This window comes from Athene cunicularia, assembly GCF_003259725.1.
Source record: "Athene cunicularia isolate RWA chromosome 4 unlocalized genomic scaffold, athCun1 chr4_part1, whole genome shotgun sequence".
Classification (NCBI taxonomy): domain Eukaryota; kingdom Metazoa; phylum Chordata; class Aves; order Strigiformes; family Strigidae; genus Athene; species Athene cunicularia.
Window position 1 is genome coordinate 15437294 of NW_020799098.1, and position 24061 is coordinate 15461354.

Here is a 24061-nt window from a genome sequence, read left to right on the forward strand (position 1 = left end):
TGATGACTCCTTAGAGAAGGAACATCAGAAGGAAGTAAGTGGCAATAATTAAAAACACTGTAGGAATAAAACTCCTCTTTAAAACGTAAATAGAACTGAAAAACTGGAATTCAGTGCAAAACAAAACAAAATAGTGGTTAGCTGTTCTCTGCTAGAGCCACTGAATCAGATGGCTTAGGTATAACTGGAGCAAACATCCCAATCCAGAGTGAGAAAGTAAATCATCTGGAGGGTACACAAGTATTTCAGAAAATTAAGTTGGGAGCACTTGTGTATCTCTGCAATCTGACTCAGTCTATGTTCTCCAAACATGATGTTCCTCAAGTTGCTGTGAGCTGTGGGCAAGCAATATTTTCTTTTGGTGATACAGACCAGCCTCCACGTACATTCAGTCAAATTACCAAATTGGTGCCAAAACTGTAAATATTTCAGGGGGGAGAAAATGAAAAAAAAAAAAATAAAATTGGAGGACAAAAGTTAGGAGATGCATTGTGAAAAAACAGCCTATAGTGTTTCCTCAGTCCTGCTTTTTACGGTTCAGGCCCAACGACCAAGCTAAGTTCAGATTTGCCTTATTTGAAATCAGTAAATCAAATAATGGAATAAAGTGCTCTTCATCATGACTGAATGTCTCTGAATTTGACTCCTATGCTTTCTTTCTGGCAACCGACAACTTCTGTCTGCAGTAACAACAGATTTCCCACAAATAAAATTAAAGTGCTTTAGGAATTTGTTTGCTAACTAAATGAATTATTATTTCCCAAAACAAATTATACATTTCTATATACTCTCACATTTTTCTCAATCACCTGTTTCAGCATTGGCATCTCTCAGTTTAAGCCTAATAATGTCATAATTCATCACAAGAAAGATGGGGGCTGTTCTGATTTGTAAAACAGTTTTCCCAGATTGTCTGTTTTTTGTTGTTTGGGGTTTTTTTGGTTTTTTTTTAATACATACATAGAAAAAAACCAAAAACCTTGATTGTAAGGAAAACTGTAACACATGAACAAAAGATTTAAATCATACCCCATTTGTTCCCACAAACACACATGGTCTGATTTGAATTTCATATTGGTTTAACTTGTACAGTTCCCGTTGAATCATGATATACTCTGGTGTGAAATCAAAGCAGGCCTGTAATAGGTAGCATAGCCAGAAGGGGCTAGCGAAACTTAAAAAAACTTAATATCCATTGTTCATTTCAGTTCATCACTTGCATTATTAGCAGCAGCTGTTCTACTACAAACCACATTTTCCTACCCTTTGGGTATGCAGTGTTGCATCTCTAAATAGCTGCAAAATGTTGATGTAGCCTGTTGAGAACAACTGACTGCCATCTAAGGTTGCTGGGGAATCTTGGCAAGATCCATTTCATCCTCTTTTTTGCACATTGCTCTGTTTGAAGTTTATCCACCTGTCTATTCACAAATGACTTTAAAAATATTATCTCCAAACATTAATAGAGCTTCTGTTTCCCACCACAGCTCCAGCTAAAATCCTGTTCATCCATATCCCATATAGCTTGGTGGCTCTAGCAATATATTTTCAAAACATATATCTATTCTATGCTACAACCATTAGTAAGTAACCTTTACTGATCTATACCACAGCTGAAACATGGAAATTCCTGCATCTGTTTCCAGCAGAGAAGATATTTCTTCAAATCACTGTACTATTTTCCCTAGAAAAGGTGACATGCAGAAGGAACAGTGGAACCAAGAAAAGGAGCAGCAGCAAAATGCTCTTTTAAGAGACTCATGAGAAGTTTTCAGCCAAGAGAAAAGAGAAAGGGAATTTAATTCAATTCAACTTTGGGGTGAAGGTTTGGGAGGCTATTAGAAGAGATTATATTTGAATCATTCTGCTTTGTCTATCCTTAACCTAAGTATTTTCATCTCATGAAGGAAAAATATTGAATGTTTTCTTGAGACATTTCTATTTTCATTTCTAGCCAAAGAAATATTATGCCATAAGCCACAGATGAATTGTAACTAAAGAAGGGAGCTTTAAAACTAGACCCCACAAATCTTAGCTAATAATAAGCCAGATGTAAAAATTATACACCCGGACCATCAAAACCACTGTCATACTTCCCATCTATGTCATTATGCAAAGTAACCTTTTCTTTCAACATTTTTCCTCAAAATTGTCTTTCCCTTCCTTGACAGAAAGAATTGCTGTGCTAGCCCTCAAATTAGAAGTAACATTGCAATGGAAGGAAAATCCCAGATCACTGAGTGAAAATTCCTGCTGTCATAGATAACTATGTCTGATAATCTCATCCATAAACTGTGCCAGCTCCACCTTATTCCTACTGGAAGGCCCTTCCAGAATTCACAGCTCTTATGGTCAGACACTTTCCTCCAGTTTCCAGACTGAACTTTTATTCCTCTGTGGTGCCTTCCCACACAGATGTAATTGCAGACAGTGTTCATATATCCCTTCTCAGCTTTCATTCTGTCAGGTTAAATAAGCCTAGCTCTGCCTGTTCAAAATACTTCTATTTTTTGATCACACTAAGAGGACCAGTTTTAGAAAAAAGTTCCTTGATCTAAGTTTCCTGTAGCTAAGGAAATCTTTATTCTCTATTAATTTTAATATCCTTTCCTAGTTCTAACTTAGCTGGACATCCAGGACTATTCTTTTTACACCAGTAGTGAATACCTTGCAAAACCAGCTTTATTTGTTCGTTAGTTCTTCTCTGCAGTATCATTTATTTCTCATGTCTGTCTGATTTGTAAGGTCTGAGTCTAGCTTGGGAAAGAGCTTTCTGGTAGTTTGTACACTTCTGACAAAGAAATTCCCAGAGCCCTTCACAGTTAGTTTCTAAATTCTTCAGTCTGGACTGACTACATTCACTTACTCCTTTAGTATGTTGAGTCTCTTTAGTATGTCCCTCTTGAAATTGTGAACCTTAGCCACCGATTACCTTTACACAAAGTTCTTTGTTCACATCTAAATGATTTTGACCAAAACAGGTTCTGAGACTTTGCAGTCTCTCACAGACAGGAGTAATTAAGATGGTTAGGTTACCTTATTTCAATATCTGTCCTCTCGGAACAATGGCATAGTTCGGTCATGACTGCTATGCCAGCAGGTTTCTGTACCCTTTGAACCATCAGTGTCCCATATAACACAGCAGCATAAGTCTTTCCATTTTGTTCTCCAGACTTGCATTTATCTGTACCTTGAGATGTAGCTGGGATTCACCATTCTCACCAATAACTGACCACCAAGTAACGTTTCTGCTGGCTCTCTCCTAAACTGTGATATGCCCTTACTGCTGCCATTTTCCTTTCCTCATGCAGAAACATCAGGAGGGATAACTAGGAGCCTCTTGCAGCTTTCTTTCCTCCCACTTCCTTGTTATCTAAGTTTTTCTTATCAGCTGCAGGAGTGTTGATACTAGAGTATAATTTAATCAGATTTTTGAGAAATGGGGAGTCTGGTTTCTGTGATTCCATAAAGATTACAAAACATGTTTCTGTACAGTAGCAGGGGCTGGATCCATTGATCCAAAGGTCTACTCCAATTTAATACTGCAATGGCCAAAAATCCCAAGATTTTATAGCATCTGCCTTGGGCTATCTGTTGAATTGTATTATCCTCTCACAACTTCACCCTCTTCTCAGGGCTAAAAATCACCTGAGCCATCACTTCCTTGGTCCCAAGGTGACCTTGTAATGTCATTTGTCCTGATGTGAAGCTGAGCCATAATTTCTTTCCCATTCCATTGCACAATGCTTCTGAGCTGCAGTCTGTAGCTCTGGTCCTTAGGGAGCTGCCACCCTCAGAGAAAACACGTGCTTCATTTCACTGAATGTTGAGTAAGTGTCCCATCACTTACCTTCCCTCATACTGATGCACTGTGCAGTCTTCACTCACACCTCTATCTGTACTCTCTGCTTTTTATTCAGTCTGTTATCTTATTCTCTCCTGTAGTCTTTATCCCTAGCTATTTTCATCTTCCTTTCCTCTCTTTTGTGAAACTTGCTTCTCTTATGTATCCTTTCTTGCCATATTGTCTTCTCTTTCTGATTGCTTATCCTCCTTCTTCAGTGCAGAAAATATTTTGTCTGTTCCTCAAACAAAAACCTTTATTGTCCAAACTCTACTTCTGCCTTAGGGGGATGTACTTCTATGAAGCACCTCCTTCGGTGGGCATTTGGCTGGCTAGTACAATTCATAGTCACAAATTTTGATCTACTCTTGCAGTTTCATCTCCATCTTTCTTCTTGCTGTTCTCAAACTCTTTTGAGTTCCATCGTTATCTGTAGTCTTGAACTTTCTCAGCTAAGAACTCTTTCAGATGTGATTTCATCAAAAAGTACTTTCCTCAGGTAACCTCTCAAGGACAGTATTAGCCTACTGCTTCTTCACACAATGAATATACAAAGCACCAAGCACTTGAATCCCCGAATAAATTCTTCAGCTCACTGCTCTGGGCTCTCTCAGTCACTAGTCACTTGGATTTTTAATACTTTTCTGTCCCTTTCAAAAGTTAAATATTCATTTTCAGCAATTAAAGACAGGAAACCTAACTCCCTTAGCTATAAGGTCTTTGACCTCTCACCACACACAAATACAAAACTACCTTTAAACCACAAATGACAATTAGACCTTCTCATTAAGAACTGCAACCAAACCAGTGAACCTACAAATGATGAAGTGCAACATAATAAACCACCAAGCAACAAAAAATGCTAGTTAACTTACCACCAAAATACAAGAACCTCTTTATCCTCCACCAAGGCCAACTCCCATCCAGACACCCTTGTCTACTGTGTTCCCATCAGCAGGTTCTTTCATGCCATGGAAAACTGGAAGTGCAATACTGAACATCCAAGACTGTTGGATTTATTTGATACATTGCTTCATTAGATGGGTAAATTCACACTTCTGTCCAGATTTTCATCGACACGTCAACAGGAAGCTGTGGATTCAGAAGTGCAACCGTGTGATAAAAAATATTAGAAAGATGATAGTAACTGACTTTAATAACAACCATAAGTTAAACAAGGACTGTGTTACCATTATGGAGAGAAAACAGGCAACTTTGGTAACATCTTTATGCATACAAATGAGAAAAAGATAACATAAGGCCCATTTTGTTTTTTTATTATTGCCATCTAAGTCATTATGAGATGCTGTGACTTTCCATAGCAAAGCCACATAGTACAAATGTCATTAATTCTTTTCCCTTCCTAATCCAAAATTAAGAACATTAAAATGCATTAAATTCAAGACATTATAATTTAAAGAGAGATTTTATAAAGGCTTTTTGGTAGTCAAGGCTATATTCGTATTTCCGTTCTATTTTTTAAGTGCTTATAAATCAGCCATAAATGCTGCTCATTTTGGAACCTGCTATCCAAGTTTTCAAGCCACAACCGATCATTCATTCTATCTTTTCCTGAAAATGTGATTCAGATCAATCTTTCAGCTGGGTGAGGTGAGCTTTTGGATGCCAGTGATCTGAAGCAGTGTGCCAGAAGAATAGAAAAATGCATTATAATGAAGTTTTAATGTAAAACAGAACTCTTGCTGATTTAAAATAATGCTTTGTAGTCTGCAGGAAAACAAAACCAGAATCCAAATAAATGACTATAGTTTCTCAAGCTATAATATACATTTGTAGATTTTGAAAACAAATTAAGAGTCAAGCCAGTAAAAGAGTGAGGACATCTTTAGCTTGCATAACTACTTCTCAGCTTCCTAGCTCCTAAACTCCTACAGCTATGTGGGGAGCTCTGTATCCATCAAATCTGAAAGCAGGCAGGCTATGCGTCCTCAAAGCACCTTTGCTTTGCATTTTATTGCCCTGCATTTAACTAAGAAATCACCAATGCTACTTTTCAGTGACTGGTCACTTCCAAAACAGGCTTGTTCACATTTTGAACCACGTTTTAGGGTGGGGGGAAAGAGGGGCATGAAGACTTGTCTTTTTAAGCTCCAAACAGCCTGTTACAGCAGATCCAGGAGTAAAGCTGTGTTGCATGGATTCAAAACCACCTAATAGCAGTCAGGAGAGGAGGAGAGGGTTAGCACCCTTATTTGTTTGCCTCCTTTATTGTGTTGCTCACACACATGCTCAGTTGTATGGGAAAAACTCTTACTGGTACTTTAAAAGCAAAAGCCACTGAACCCACAGATATATCTGCAGCTGGGAAGTTAGGACATTTGTATCACCCAGCTCAGCTTAGAGACACATTTTACAGTCTGACAACCACACTAATTCTTAGGGAATCCCATTCAGTTCTTATGGCAGACTTCAGGTCAAAAATCACAGGGGAAGAAAGGGACTGAAATCAAACCAAATCTTCTGTCTCACTAAAACTTGTGTGCTTTAATATAAGAATTCATTAATATTCTTTCTATAATTACTATGCATTAGTGTTGGCAGTCAGAGGCCTCCAAATGAATTTGGTCTCCCCTGTACTCAGCACTGCCTGCATGTAATGAAAATAAGGGCCATGGCCAAAGAGCTTAAATTTCAAGTCCACTGATCAAAGTATATACCAGCAACAATACTCAGACTTTCAAGGCTTATTAACATCAGAAACAAAAAATTAAAAAAACGTTCCAGAACTGAGCAAGATGATCTTTTGACTCTGAATCTGGATTAGTGTTCACTTTAGAAGGAGAAATGTGTTTTAATAAAGTCAAGAACACTTTCAGCTCTCTATGGAGGCATGCATTGATGTGATTAAAGAATGGCTCTGTGGGATAGCTAGCTTTCAACTGAATAGGTGAAGAATATTATTCTGAGATCTTTCAAAATGGAACAGCAGCTTGGATAAATTCATTATATTTTTCACAAAAATATAGCACCCCAGTTAATTAACAGATTCTGACACAAAAAATAACATGCATAAAAAAACATACAGTTTCAGGACAGCCCTCAGAGGTTTTTTTATAATCTCCATTTGTAAATATCGTGTTTGTTTTATAAATATGTCAATATGGCCCTAAGAATTGTTGAACTGTAGAGCTGGTCAATTTATTATTATTGTTTATAGCCTTTTTTTTTTTTTTTCCCTGTTTGCAGGTTACTCTTGGTAGTAGTTTTAGTAGATAGTAGCTTATCTATATATATTTCATAAACTATTTACTTTGTCTGTAGATCACGTGAGGTATTCTGTTGTTTACAATTATTGTTTCTATTTCTTGCCTGGATGACTGTTTGTTTCTTTTAAACTGAGTGCTCAGTAGTTTTACTATTGCCTTGCAGCTATGAAGAGAGATTTCAAGGTTGGAAAAGTGGTTGTATTGAGAAAGGTAAATCAGCCTTCAGTAGATTTATTTTTTTTTTTCCAGAAGAAAAAAAAGCTAAGCTCAGGTGTCACAGAAAGGTGCAAGAGCTGCTCGGAACACAGAATCCTCTTTCCACAGAGAAATTCCTTCAAATCTCTTCAGGTGACAAGGATTTGTGTATGCCTAGTCTGTTTAAATATTCTCTATCCTACTCAACCCCAAAAAAGAATAATGCTTCCTTGCACTGAACTTTCCCTTTGGTCCCAAGGACATGGGAGTTGTGAAGGCCAGTCTTGCCAGTAAAGACCATAGTGAAGCAGACATCTAGTACCTCAACCTTTTCCATGTCCTCTGTCATCAGATCAGCAGCAGAGCAGCAGGTTCACATTTTCCCTAGTCTCCCATTTGCTGCTAATGTATTTGTAGAAGCCCTTCTTGTTGGCCTTCACATCCATCAGCAAATTCAATTTCAGATGGCCTTGACTTTCCAATCCCTGTTCCTATTTGTATAAACACTGTCAATATATTTATCCTGGGTGATTTGACCCTGCTTCCAGTTTATGTATTCTTCCTTTTTTATATCTGGGTTTATTCAGGTTTATGCAGCTATCCTGCCACTTTACCTTGCTTTCCTGCTTGTCAGGATGGACAATTCTTGAGCTTGGAGTTGATCTGGAAAATCAACCACCTCTCCAGGACCCCTCTTCTCTTTACGGCCACGTCCATGGGATTCTTCCAAACAGGTATTTGAATAAGACAAAGTCTTGAAAGTTCAGAATTGTGATCCTGATTTTTGCACTGCTCCCACCTTTCAGGACCCTGAACTCCACATCTCATTGTCACTGCAGCCAAGGCTGGCCCTGACCTTCATAGCCCCAACCAGTTCCTACTTGTTTGTATCAGGTCTGTCAGATCTTTTCCCCTTGTTGGCTCTTCTTTCACATGTGTCAGGAAGTGCACTTCAGAAACCTCTCATATTGCTTGTGTTGTCCTTCCAACAGAAATCAGAGTGGCTAAAGTCACCCATGAGGACCAAGGCTTGCAAACATGAGGTCTTCTAGTTGTCTGCAATGGAGTTCATCTGCTTCTTCCCAATCAGACTGTCAGTAGTAGGCACCCACCACAAAGTCACCCACATTGTTATATCCACTAATCCTAACCTTCAAGCTCTGAGTTGGTTCATCGTCCATCCTAGGGCAGAGTTCCATGCATCCCTGCTGCTCTCTCACATCAAGGGCAACTCCCTGCCATCCCCCTGTCTGATTTTTCCCGAAAAGTCCCTATCCATCCATGGCAGCACTCCAGCCTGGTGCTCTGGTTCAGCCCAGATCTACGTTTGTGTGAACACAAACATGCTGTTAAACAGTTGAGCCATTCCCAGGGTTAAGGCACCATAAATTTTTTGTCTAAACTTTATGTCCCTTCATGAATTAAGGCAATTCAGACAGCAGGCAGCATTCTTGTTAACAGTTCATTTTCTCTCTCCCCTCTCCATCTCCTGTCAGGAAACAGCTTACAGGTCTTCCTGATGGTCTTCTAGAAGAAATCATAGTTACACAGAGAATTTTACAAACAATAAATTCTAGGGGACAAAAACCAAACCAAACCAAAACAAAACACTTTGAAATGTTGTTGCTGCACATGAAGTCAACAAATAGGAAATTTTACTGCTGTACAAGCACTCTCACTCATTCTCTTTTCTGGTCCTGGGCTAAAGTGGTGGAGTGAAATAAGTGCTCTTTACACACACTTTCCATCACGGTTTGGGTCAGTTCTCAGGTTCTGGAGGGTGAATGCTCTTTGGAAGCTATTTAATTCACTGCTAGCTGAGTTATGATCATTTGCCTATATGACCTCAGAGCACCACACACTCAGGAAACACATCCTGGTTACTTCCTACATCCACATGTGGAATGTGGACTCTGCTGACTTCATGTTTCAAACTCTGGGCTCAGAAATCTAGAAATATTTATGACTGGACAGCCTTTTATGGGGGATTAAATACACACTGTTGCACAGTTAGGCTGCTAAGTACTGACTGTCCCAAGAAAATATGGGAGCAAATATTCAGCCTATACCATCTCCTTCATCACACATCAAAGCAAGCCACAAAATATTGACCTGCAAAACACCTATAAGTTAGTTAGAGAAGGCTGGCTAACTGCAAATAGCCAGCTAACAGAAAAACACTTGTCTGTGATGAGTGTTCCCAGCTGCTTATCCTCCACAGTAAGGCACAAGTGAAGGTCTCTGCACCCAGGTGAGAGTAACCTCTTGACTCATGAAGTGATGAGCTGCACAAACCCCACTCACTCATCCACAACACTAGCAAAGGAACGTCCTTGCACTGCTAAGAACAATGACAACCATATCTATCCCAGTAGTCACTGCACTTGCTTACTGTGTTAACAACCTTGCAGACATGTATTTTACCAAGGATTATAGATGTCGATTACTGTACAAAAAAAAATACATCTTCCTGGACCTTTTTCTATTCAAATATATGAGATTCACCGATGATCATGAACATGGAAAACATCAAGGAGTGTGGCAATTATCACAGTGAAAGAGAACATAATTTCATTGATCCCAGCATCCAGCCATCTGCTGCCACTAGGATACGGTGACTCAGAGAGCAGAAAGACAATATTCTTCCTTTGCACCCCACCACCTATTAACTTGCAACCTAAACCCCAAGTTTGGCAATGCTTCTCATCACAGCATAGTTTACTGCAGAAATCTTGAACTCTCTTAATTTAGTGTAAGAGCTCTAGCAGTGATAACCGTTATAAAACTTCAGAAAACATGTATTACAAGATTGCTTGTAAACTCTTTCAAGCTGCATACCTGTCCCTCTGAGACCGGCTTGAAAAGTAAACAGAAAAGCAGGATTAGTAAGTGAGCAACAGGTAACTTGTATACAGTGGCGGAATGAAGCCTATCTAGAAACATAAAATGTTTACAGAATGGTCCTGTGAAGACAAGTCAAAACATACAAAATAAATGTTTAATATTTCCTTATTAATGTCTACAGCTTTTTCCCGACTGACTACAAAGAGGTGCCACTTAAGGTGGATATATCCAATGAGCTCAACTCTGCAACTCTGCTGGTTTCCTGTACAGTGTCTAGTAATCCTAAACTGTGTTTTTTTCTTGTTTGATCTTCAAGTTTTAAGCAAGAAAAAGGATTATTAAAGCATTTTCAAGCATTTTTTGTCTTTTAATTAAGTCATACTTTCTGCTTTCTATGGTTTAAATTATTCATAGCAAATTTTGCGGATCCAGATGTCAGCAAGTCATTGGCTACAGAAGAAATTCAAAAAGGACTCTGCAGCCATTCCATAACATATCAGAGGCATCCTGTACCTACGAGGAGTGATCATTTCTCTTCAGGTAACATCTGCAGCTGAACTCATCTCATTTTTTAATGACTTTAAAGCTACTTGATGCTCTAAATGCACAGGTATTAGATGGTCATGTTCTGTTTAAAAATTTCTCTAGATCTGATTAAATGTCATTCCCAGATGAAGTCAGTTAACTGAAGAATACATGTGACTCTACACTCCAACAGTGCACTCTGTCAAAAAGACCCTTCAGAAGGGATGAGGAAGAGTCTTCAGTTTTTGTCTTGGTTTTGTTTGTCGGATTTCTTTTTTTCATCAAACTTAATGTGAATCTCCTTAGAGTAGATATTCAGTTCACAGATGACACCATCTTTTCCATATATTATATTCCATATACTGTAACAGTTACCACCCAGTAATCCTCAACATCTTCTCCCAATGACAAACAAAAGGTAGCATTAAATGAAGCAAAATTTTGGACTGAAAACTCAAATAGATAAAACAGCAGAGATTCTTTTCACTCCCCTTGAGGACACTTTGGGCATGGCAACTACATTGGTACAGCAAGCTATCAGTGGTCCCGAGGCCTGCCTGAAGACCAGTTGTGAAAATGGTACAAATAGGAGACAAGGAAGCACAAGCTCAAGATGGGCAATCACAGCCTCTGCAAGCCCTCTGAAGACCAAGCAACTTAGGACACATCCAGGCACCAGTGGGCTGTCTGCAGGCTGACTATACGGCAGCTTTGGACGCAGGTGGTGAGCCAGCACACCAAGTTCATTGTGAGTCAGCATGCCAAGTTCATGGCCCTTGGACACTAGTCCTTCTGAGAAGTGCAGGCATGTGCACAAGCACTTCCCTAATGCCTGAGTGTACATTGGGCTTATAAGATAAAACATGTAAAGCAAAACTCCTAACCAGAGGAATTTATGATCTAAAAGACTGGATGGACATTTCAGAGTGTTTTATGTCCTGGGACAGATTGGAGGAAGAGGGGAGAATGTGAAACAAATAAATGATGACAAAAATATTTCCAATTAATCAGTTTAAGGGCATACAGTTACATTCACATGTCAAAATGCCTAATGCTTGTCTCTAAATAAGGTATTTGTATGGCAACACAGCCATTTAGGAAGCTACCTCGTCACCCGTGGATGAAAGCAACTGATTTATGTGAGCACACTGGGCATTTACACACATAAATTACACAGTTACTCACACAGTACATGTCTGGGTTTGAAAGTCCAGGTCCCAGTTTGCAAAGAACTGGGGGAGGCCTCTGGACAAAAAATTGATAAAGTGTAAAATCCTTTTGATGTCAGATCCCAAGGAGACAGGGATGTCCAGCATAGCTGTATGAGGTAACTCACAGGCAGCCCAAAGAGAACCTGATTCAGGATAATCTCCTACTTTTTCCAGCAGTGACTGCATAAGGCACACAAAGAGTAGCAGAGCATCAGGCTTGCTCCATTTACCAGTCTTTTCCTGCATCCCATAAGTCCCTGTTTTTCTCATAGCCTTGTCTAGTTCTGAATAAAACACAAAATGATCTCCAAAATTAGACCAATCAATGCATGGAAAGCACTGTAAGCACTCTGTCTGTGCCTGACCTGTGACTGAATACTCACCATTATATTTAGCTCAGGCATTTGCAAGTCTGTGATGTTGAACAAACGCTCTACTTTCCACTAGTTTTGCAAAGTGCTCCTAAATTTAACTCAGTCAACACTGTATGACTGCACATTTAAGTTAACCTGCACAGTCAGCTTATAAATTTTTAAGAAGCTTTTCCTTCTCTAACAGTGAATGTAAATGCAAGTTGTTTGAACAAAGACACTAATTTATCAGTTATAACAATGAATGTACTTCTTTGGCTACTCCTGACTACTCAAAATTTTCCATTAACAATAATGGAGATAAATGACAAAAATTATGTGCAAAATGCAGAATGAAAATCAGAAGGCTAGGATGTAGTCTGGTATAAATTGCCATACTTCTAGCAACATCAGTGGTGTTGTGCCCATTTTTTGTAGCTGAAGATCTGGCTGTTGTTTTCTAACTTCTCAAGATACTTTTGTGATGTGATGTGTGATGCTTATTATCTTTTCACCTAGTGCTGACTTTCTTTTGATTTGAAACAATTATAATACATTGTTTATACTTTCACTCTGTCTGCAAACATCTCCTGTGCAGTCAACAAGTTTTGAACAGTGCTTATTGGTATTAAAATTATTTATGAGTCTTCATAAGCATAGGCTGTTAGAAAAAAAAATAAGCATTGTCAGTGCTTCTAGTCTTGACCTATAATGCAGTCAAGAGAAGAAAATTATTTAAGAAAAATTTTGGAAAAAAGGCAGAATTAAGTAAGTTAAATAATGGATGTTCCATGAAAGACCTGTATGGAAGAAAAGGGCAGAAATACATGGGAAAGAAAGAGATTAAGGAAGAGTTTAGGGTAGTGATGCCACATTTTCTTAAAATAATGGTTTACCCCAAGTCAACCAGCACGTGTTCTGCACAAGGTCACATTCAGAATCACAGAAAAATGCCCAAATACTACATCTGTGGGAGCCTTCCTTCTTACGGTAGTAGTAGTAGCATTGTGTACTGAGCAAGCTTGTGGGGTCTTTGCTATGAATTAAGGCCCCACTGAACCCAACGCTATATTACAATGGCCCCATACCAGGGGTTTGCAGTGAGGGGGTCAGAATGGATACACCTTTACTCCCAACACATAGGTCTATGGCTGTTGGATGCAAAATCCACCACAACCAGTTATCTCAACTCTTATACTTCCTGCTCTACTTCTAGCATTTGGTTGTTGCAACAACTTCAAAAATTAAACTTTTCCCTTGCCTTGAATCTTATTTCACATATTTTTTCCTGTCAAAGTAACGGATCATTTCTTCAAATACAATATTACTTATCATCTTTCTCAGCCACACCTATTCTTACCTAATGTGAGTGGTCTTTGAATGAACTCCAGTCTTCTCTTTTAAAACTACACTCACTGATAGAATTTAATTAAATCATCTTTTTATTATTATAAATTATATGCACAGTCCAAGATGAGAGATGCATGACAGAAAATGTGCATGGACTCCAGCAACCCAGATCAAGATCTTCAGCACATACGAAACGTAGAGGAAGAGAAACTGTAGGTGGAGGCAATTATTCTCTTGTTCATGTCCAAATTTATGCCTAATGAACTATAAAGGGCCCCAACCATCTTGAAGAGGTAGAAGGAACAAGAGCACTCACCTGTTCTAGTTTTGAGATGATCCACTGATGTCAGCGGGATATTGCACTGAGATACTTAGATGGGAATAAACTCAGATTACCCCCTATCAGGATGCACATGCTGAGAAAGAAGGGACTTTGTTGTCTGCTAAATGAGCACGGGGAGAGAAGCTTTAGTTGCAGAATAATCACCAAAAATAGTTTTACCTACCTTTTAATCCAGAACCCAGGGAAACCCTAGGGATCCTAGGTCGCACTTTAGACCAGCTGAGGCAGTACTACACTGAATACATCAGCAAGCAGCAAAGGCACCTTCATCAGCACTGATGGTCAGAACTGCCTTTTCCAATCTCCCAACCACCTCCCCCTTACTGTGCTTTGATTTGCACAACAGAGCTGTCTCAGAGCACACAAACCAGATCTCTTTCAGTGGAAGCTAAACTCAAAGATGTGCTCCAGCCACTAATGAGCATTCAGTCTACAGGACCAGGATATAGCTAGCATGAAGTCCCCAAAACCACACATAGTGCAGAGGTCAGTGCAGGTTGTTCCACTCAGCAGACCCATTCCTAATGGAGCACACTACTTGCTAATGTAGAAAGAGTCTTGTTCAACCACTGCACAAAGGGACAATGACAAGTGGGGACAAGGCTGATTATAGTCAGCCAAAACCAACTGTCAAGCCCTAACAAGCCTGTGATGAAGTACAGCTAATGTAATTATCACCTTAGGGTCCACAGAGAAGTGCACTGATATAGTAGAAGACAAATGGGCTAGTAAGCAGGAGTCAGACAAGTAAAAAGCAAGGATTTCCAAAATGAAGGCTGTGATCAAGTCAGCTGCATGGTGACAGTGAGAAAAAGTGCAGTAAGTCAAAAGGCAAGGTAATGCAGCCAACAGAGGAGTGTAAGAGAGCAGTTACTTGAGTAAGGAACCCAAAGCCTATAGTTTATGCTAAATAACATAAATAAACAATAGTAGTTCTTTAACTCCTTTGGCAGATGTAACTATTAGGAGAGCCATCTTTCTTTTACTTCTTCCCTTTCCTGTCTTTCCTTTTGTCTCATATTACATTTTTGTCATGAAGGCTGCAAGGTTTTTTCTACAATTCCCAAGATAGGGATGATGGGTTTTGCTGTTGACATTACTAGTGAACCAGACATGAATTCATAACAGCTCCCAAGTCCAGTGGAGACCACATAAGAAATTGCCCTCACACAGACATCTTTCTTTCCTTGATATCTGATACCATAAACCTATTCCTTCCCTCATGGATCAGAGGTCTTTGGGGAAAAACAGAAGGGACAAGAATTTCTACAGAAAGAAAAAAGGTACAGTTTCTACTGAAGAACTTTGTAGACTTTTTTCTTACATTAAAAGAAGACAAGAAAACAAACCCTAAAGCATCACATTTGTAGGTCACCTTTAAAGAGTAAATAACAAATAATTATACATACTCCATCATACTGAGTTCTGCATATCATGTTGATGTTCCTCAGTTCATCTGTCTTCCATACTGAGGGGACTCATCCATCAGCTAGTCATCAACAAGACTGTCATATGGGGGTGATAGAAGTTATCTTCAGGGTAACTTGCTGACACTACTTAATTAAATATCTTGAAATATTGCATATTATTTTCCTGTACCACCACTAGAGACAATGGTAATTACATGGTGATTCCCACAAACGCTTTATGAATCCTCAATTATTGTGCTACTAGCCAGATTTGACATTATTACTGCTAGACTGTAATGAATTATTTGTAGTTAAATATTTGAAATATTCAGCCACCTTTTCTGTTTGTAAGTTATCCAAGATTTTCCATTCTTCAAAGTTACTCAGATTATTTTTGCAAAATATCCATTGACTAGGTGTTTGAAAAATTCCTGATGATTTTGGCTGGGTTATTTCCAAGGCAACAAAGAGTTGCAGCACATCCCTAAACCACAGCCATCTTAAGTGCCTACAGATAAATATATATATATATATATATATATTACAGCTTCTTTCCATTAATAACTATTTGATCTTATAAACATTCATACAAAGTGTGCACTCAGGGACATGTATTCCTCACATTTCCATTAGCTTCCTCCCCAAAAGGCATATAGATGCAACAAGTGTTGCTTTATTAGGCAAACATAGGGCCTATTTCTTGGTCTGTCAGTAGACAAACCCCCCTTTGCAGATCATAGCATCCAAACTCTTCCAGAGGATTCACAAATTTCTAGATTTCCAAGGATGACAGTGGTTCACATTTCTGCCTGTCCAACTCCTTCATGAAGTTTTAATGTAAACCAGAACCTTCTTCCAGGGAGCTGACAGCCATAAAACATTTTTGAAAATATCATAAATACTCTGGTACCACTGCAAATCAGAGCATTTGCTGAGCATTGTTTAATATGTCCATTCCACTTGTCATATACTGTTTATATGTGGGTGCTATTTCTGACCGTGCAATTTATTGATACTATATTACATTTGTTCCAAATGGATCTTGCAATTTCTCCAGGGTTTTCTTCCTCCTGTGTCTTCCACTGATGAATGTAGTTCATCCCAGGATGCCTCACAGACAACATACTTTCTGGGAAGACTAGCAATGGTATGAGGTAGTTCAGAGAGACATTAGCAGACATGCAAAACATACAACTTACTTAAAAAATTGGAAATAGTTCTGTATTCCTAAAAATTCAAAATCTCATTTTGTCCCCTCATTTTCACTAATTATAATTGCAGGACATAAATCCACAGTAGTGTCCCCCAGGGTCTCCTCCAGATATTTTGCTTCCATATGCTGTGAGGCTATTTTCTCCTTTTAGTTTCCATTTCTCTTATTCACTCTGACTCCCGCTATTTGCTCTACCACATCTCTGCTAAGCTCCAGGTCCCAGCAGACTTTCCCCCTCCAGTTCTTTATTTGCTTTAATATGCTCCTTGCCTGAAAAAATGTTATCTGGTTTTCTCCACTTCCACTAATTTTCTTCTCCTCTTCATTATAAACATCACTATTTCCTGAAGCACATTGAGCCACCTGACTATTTAACTGCCACTATAAAGCTTCACCTAAGTACTTCATATTTTTTTCATTCCCTTTTTCAAACATTCTAGTGCTTTTCTACCTCAAGTCTGAATTACCAGTTTAAATAGATCTCAACTACTGTTGACCCTGGCCAATGAGGATATTGAAACACATCTACCTTGCCCATGGATGCTACACCACAGAGTAATCAATATCAGCACCTGCTGTGCTGGTCCCTCAGCCAGCAGTCTTGAAGTCCAGCCATCGTACTCCAGCAGACCCTGAACACAGCTCAGAGGATTCTCTCTGACTTTTAGGAATATTGCCCACTCCTGGAAATCTTTAAAAGACAACAGATATTTTTTTGAAAGATATCTTATAGATGTTTCCTGTACTAAACCAGTCACACTCGATGTTCCTAATCCCACTACCTTTGCCATGGTGTCTGCTCTTACTTTACACAGTGCATAGTGTTGTACTTTGTGGAGTACAGGCAGGGAATACTTATCACCTGCAGAAGTGTTATGATCATTTCCTCCTGACATTTTATGTTACCAAGTGGAATAAACTGTGATGAAATGTCATCATTCAATACAGCAGCTAAAAAAAAAAAGCCAACTTCAGACATGAGCTGACTATGGAGTATGTGGAAAACACACCCACTTTATCAGCAAATAGTGGAAAAGTAGTTGATAATTTATGTCATAACATACAAAGTCTCTGAAGTCATACATTATTCATAGAAGAAGTCATCTGCTTTGTGTCTTTAAAGAAGACACATTAAAAAGTACAGTGTTAAAAATAGATGGCATTTTATTGGAGATCATAATTATTTTAAAAGTTGGCAACAGGGCTTTTCAGTTCCTAAAATGACCTTTCAAGATGAAATGAGGAAAAGCAGCCCTGAAGAAGAAGGTATGAAAACGTCCAGTGTGTAAAGAAGGAATTAATCTTTAATCTGAATTTTAGTATATTCTCCAATGAGAACAGAGGCCAGTAAAATCACATTCAAAAATATTACTAAGTAGCAGCGTAGGTCTGTTGAATGACACAGCACTTGGAACCTCATTGTGACCAAAACTGTCATGATATGTAATTTGGAAATCCAAACTTTGCCTCAGCAGTAAACAAGAAGTGCACAAATGCACTGAAGATCATAAACATGACCAGAAAGCAATCCCTGAATATCATTTACATGTCTCAGTGTTGAAACATTTATTACCAGTAAGCAGATTTGCTTTCATTTCCCTTAATCAGTGTTCATCCTTCTGCTTACTTTCCTCTTCAGCAAAGGCCATGCAAAAATATTAATAGTGTTACACTTTAAATCAACAGTAACAGCATAATCAGAACTGGACAAATAATTGGCCAAAATTATGCAGGAAAGCTGTTAGCAATTTTCACACACGCACACACACACACCCACACCCCCCCTGCCCTTACTTCATTTTTGCAATATGTTATGTGTGGTCACTCTGGTGCAGGTGCTGGGACCCCAGGTGTGACTTTCTATGGCATTTACTGGCCAAGATTCAAGTGAGAGTGAATGAGAGAAAGCACCAGCTGCCAGTGGCCAGGGTGCTAGGCAAAGATAGGATGCCAACCGATTACTTCATCCTTTACCTTTACCTTTATTCTTTCCCTACATAAAGCACAATCAGCTCCTCAGAAGTGTTGCAGAAGAGGTAGGACATGAAGAGCATTAGCAGAATGAATTAGTGAACTTCCCTGTTAAAGCCAGCTCCAAGAAAGTGTCCTAGTTCAGAAAGGATGTTAGATGACTTGTTAAATCCCGTTGCAGCCAGTGAGACTGAAAAAAAAATGCTTAAATTTAAACATATTGTTAAATGCTTTCTAGATTTAAGCTGTTACTGCTTTTCTGACTAGTGAGTAGTGTCTTGTTCTTGGAAGCCATTTCATCCCTCAGGGGCAGTGCAGAAAGAGGCACAAGGCTCTTGTCTCTGCAAGGGAGGGGATAACTCAGGTGCACTTCTCCACTGCATTAAGCAAGTTCCAGCGGAGAAACCAAGAATTCTGAATTTCAACTTTATTTACAATTATTCTTAGGTTTATATTAAACAAATCTAAATCAATGCCTTAATTAAATAACTGCTTTCCTCTGGAGCAGTTGCCTCCTGTTTACAGCTGCCTAACTGGGAAATGGGAACTCCATAACACAGTGTCTCCAAAAATGGATGAGAAGAGGTGCAATGAGGCACCCACTGGCTCCAAAGAGAGCTGGCTTAAACCAAGATAAATTTGGGACACAATGATCATTTTCACAAAAATCTGACTCCTACTGGATAGCTAAAAGGTACTAAATTGTCTAGTCGATGCCTAATATCCCTATTAACTGCAATGATCAGGGTGGCAAGATCTGTACAGGCAGTAGAGACAATATGCAGACAGTAGGCACAGCATGTGTGGCTACAAACAGATACTACAGCACCAGGATAATAACTTTAACCTCTGCCTTCAAAAAATACCACATATTCTATATTTCATTATTCATAGGAAATATTCTGCCTGAAAAAGTATAAACATGGCTTTAATGCAACAATATTGCATTGTCAGCTCTTGGTAATAGGTTTAATTTTAACTCAGGAAAGCCACAAAAACAAATCAAGCTTTTTGTGTCTCTTTGCATTCTTATGGTTACAAATGAGATTTCCAGCAGCTTAAATTCCAGTGTATGGTGGCTGCACATTGAATCATTAATTACCTAAGTAAAAAAAAAAAAAAAAAAAAAAAAAAAAAAAAAAAAAAATAGATTGAAACCCTAAGCTGTGGTTTGTATCTTTTTAAAGAAATCCCATCTGTTAGTTTCCACTCCAGAACATTCAGAAATGCTTGCCTGAAGGGAAAAAACCCTAAAACTAAAAATGTCATTGCAGTAGTAGGAGATGGGCTTACCTCCCACTATGTTTTAAATTCAGTACTGCAGTTCTGGCCCTCAAACCCATTTTGTGCAGTGACAGGTCTGTGCTGCAATATTGAACTTAACACAGGTTTGGGGAGCCAAAACTTTTAAGTTCCTTAGCATAGGTCAGAGCACAGCTAAAAAAGATGCCTACAGGGAGTAGTTAGGAAAAAAGGGCAGATGAAAGCAAAAGGGCACTTTAGCTCTATGCAAGAACATGAGGCTTTAAAAGTGTAAGGAAAAACTTGCCATTTTAGAACGAAGAAGTTTCTCCTGTTATTTATGCTATTGTCTGTGCCAGAGAGAGGACTGAGTGCTCAAGGGTCTCCACACTAAGCACTGTTTAAACATAAAAGAAGATAGTCCCATCCTTGGAAAGTTTTCAGTCTAGGGCCTTTCCTCCACTGCCTTTTGCAAACATTGTAAACATTCCCTTCTTATTTAATGGCAAGGAAATGCTGTCAAACTAGATAAAGCAAAATGCTTGCTGTGCTTACCATCCCTTTCAGAACACATTTTATAATCCATAATAATAAAATATAATTTATGCATTTTTATCAAACTCTGCATTATTTTAATAACATCTGCTAAGATCAGATTGCAATATGTTCTGGGAGATATTGTTTTGCCCCGAGTTCATAAAATGTTATATTTTTCAGTTAAATCTCCTGCCACAATTTCATCTGCAGTTACCAGTAATTTTTTATCTATTTTGCCAGATCTCATTTTGAGTGGTAAGAGTTCTCAAAGCCAGATGATTTGCAAAACTTTCTTCAGTTGGTTGTGAATATAGATTTAGTGTAGGACAGAACCAATGATCATGGCTCATTTATTGGACTGCTTTCTTAGAAGGACATATGTAAAAGAGGCAATAAGAAAAACAGTATTTTCATAAACTTTTCATTTATTTAAGTAAACCCCATCCTGATGGAGGACTGTGGTCAAATATAAGCTTTTCCAACCTTTCTACAGAGTATCCTAAAAAGGATTTCCCACTGAAATATTGACTATCCACCATTCTCAGGAGCATGCGCTTCTCCCACAAGGAAAAAGCAGGTACCTGGAAGTAATCATTTGGATTAGCTTAGTTCAATAGTTATCAGGTGTATCCTTCATCCCTGCCCAAATTACTGCTGTATCTCAGCAGTTTCTCACTTTTGTGCACTGATAGGACTTCCAGGGAAAATCCTGGTTTTCTGTGCTGCTGCTCCAGAGCTATTCCTTCATGCATTTGGGCAAAATTAATCTGTCCATCTGAGTTCCTAAAGCAGACTGTGAAAAGTGACTGAAGTCAACAATCACTAGCAAAGTGGATGGGTCATTTCCATGAAATAAAATGATGCTGGTAGTCTGTGGTTCTGCTTGGATGAAACCATCTGGGACTGAAAGCATGCTTGCTCTTGGATCACTACTTTGGGCAATGGCACTTTCAGCAAAACCAGCATAGGAGCCAAAGTTACTTTTGCAATGAAAACCTGCCCAGGGCAAAGAGCCCACCTCTCAGTTCCTGAGCAAAATTCACTGTCCTCAGTCTGCTCATCCAGAGAATGTTCAGAACTGAAGACTCATCCTTTATTTGGGGCTATGAACTGCATAGTGAACCTATCCGGATTTTCCTTCTGATAAGTCAATCAGGACTCCACCAGAGCCCTAACAAGAGGCCTGTGGCATGACAGAATAACAAGCTATGTATTAAATTTATCACTTCTTGAGAAGTACTGAGGCTTCTTTCCCATGTCTAGAGCTGATGTTTCCTGTTACTCATCAACATTTTTAAGCAGGATCCATGCCTTGTATCACATTGAAAGGACATGCCCTTTTCACTCCTGTCTCACTTCCCCTGCTCTCCATCACTAACCTGACACTGTAGCAATCAAGAACCTTACTCAAGGGACTAGGTGTTGCCTCCACACTGGTGTGTATACCTCGAATTTGCTCACTGTAATTAAGGAAGGATTAGCTGGTAGTTTGCACTAGTTACTGAGACAAGTTCAGAAAATAAGCTCTTTATTATAGAGGTAGTTAAAACAGCTGCTTTGCTTTATGACTCGTACACAAACAAGTATGGCAGTCTTTATTGTTGTAATAGAAAACAGGAGAATTGTAGAGCTCACGTTCTCTTCAAGGAAACTATATTAGGAATTTTTGAACCACTGGAAATACAAAAATGAAACTTTTTCTTGCCCTTTAAGACATGTGCTCCACATTTCTTTCATTCTTCCAAATAATAAAAATGCACACATAAATATGTTTATAAAGAGGTAATTCCATCCCTGAGTTGAGACCTATAAACCAAGGCAACTTTGTTTTCCTTGTTACAAACATCTTATGATCAAGTTATACAACTAGACATAGTTGAACATATATATGTGGTTAAGCCCATTTAAAATTATTTGGGGCTAGGAAAACATATTTGGAATATACTGCTGGTATCCAAAAATGTGAAGTTATAATATCCCAATGGTATAAACAAAGAGAGAGTAGGAATTTATATAAGGCAGTATACTACAATGAGGTCTCAGAGGCAGAGAGCAGGAGTAGGTTAAAAAGTGAAAGAGTTCTAGGGGGGGTGAGGTGGAAGACGAGTTTATGAGGTGACAGCTCTGTATTGACTAAGCTTGTCTAGAGGTGGGTGGAGAAAGAGTTCTGTTTCAAAGGGGACTTCAGTATTTCAAAATGTATTTGTGCTCCTAACTGGGTTTTAGCTTTCCATCAGCAAAAAGGTGAGGCTGGCTCCAGGGTGACCTACCAGGAGTACCAGCTGCCTCAGGGAGAAGACCCTGTAGAAATACCCACCAGGAGAACACACAGAATTCAAGGGAGAGAGGGGAAAATTGAACATATATATATATATGTATAAGTGTGCATATGCACACTGCCAACAGTAAATGGCTTCCATTGTGCCTGACCCCATTCCTTTACTCCCATCATAAAAAAAATTATGAGACCTAACTATTCATACAGCATTTCCAGAAATTTAATAGACCATATAGATTAAACTCCGAGGGCCAAGCACTGGTGTCAGATACACCCAATGAAACCCCATCTGAGAACAGAATTTGGCTCAGATTCAGCAGGCAAATGAAAGGTTTTTTTCCACTTTCAGAAGAAACCCAAGTATGTAAAGTTTATAGGCACTAGTAGGAGAATAAATCAATTTAAGTCCATGTCACACCATTCTTTACAGTTTTGTAACAAGGTGTACTTTGTTAGATTTTAATCTGCATACATTTGAGACAGCAAAGCTCTTCAAAATCATCTTTTAATGGCATCGCAATTTATAGACAGTAACTAATTTCAAACTTCATAGCACTTGGCTTTTATGATTATTTCAAATCATTTAAATGCAAATGAATTTCCAGAGAGAGAAAACATCAAATGCCCTTGAGTGGCAACATGTAATAGAACTGCGAGCAGAAATCACAGTAGGAATTTGAAGCAGTCTGATAGGGTTTGACGGGAGGTCTGTATAAAAGTGTTCGCCTAAATCCAATTTACATTTCATTTCACATTATATTCTATTTACCCATTTTGTCATTTTAATATGACTTATTTACTTAATCCTGCTCTGAAATCCAATCTACTATCAAGAGCAAATGTGGAATTCTGGTCAGGATAGGACTTAGAGCTATTTTGCATTTTAGGACAATGGCAATATAGTTTCTAAAATAAAGCTAGCTCTCTTTTTCCCCGCAGTTAATAATGTTACAGCACCATGCAGCCAAAAACATTTGTGCATGCCTTAAATAATTACATTTCTTTCAAGCTAAGCAATTGTTTGCCTACTGACAGAGTAATATTTCCTGGGAGGCATTGCTAAGCTACAGTACATACAAAATATTTGGACACAGAGTGCTGAGAAAGATCTGAACTATTCTTAATATGATTGCACTCAGAAGGATGAGAACCATCCTGGAACTCTCCATTCAGCAGCAGTTACAATGAAGCACCACGGGTTGTTTTTCTTCCAGCCAGCTGGATTTTCAGGAGGCAGCAAGAGCTGGTCTATCTCTAGCACTTCCTCTGCTTTGGAAAAATCAGTGCAGGGAAGAACCCAGCCACAACTAGTATCTTGGTATCATCCATCCCTCTGTCAACATCCAGCCTCAACAGAAATAGACACATCCTTTTATTTTCCCCAAAAAAACAGTACCTGTCTATTTGCGATTGCAGATTGACCAAATGCATTCTGCCCTGCCCTACCCCAGTGCACATTCCGCACTAGAAGCTAGAGCAAGATAACCCATGTCATCGTGCATTTGTACGGAGACAGAGACAG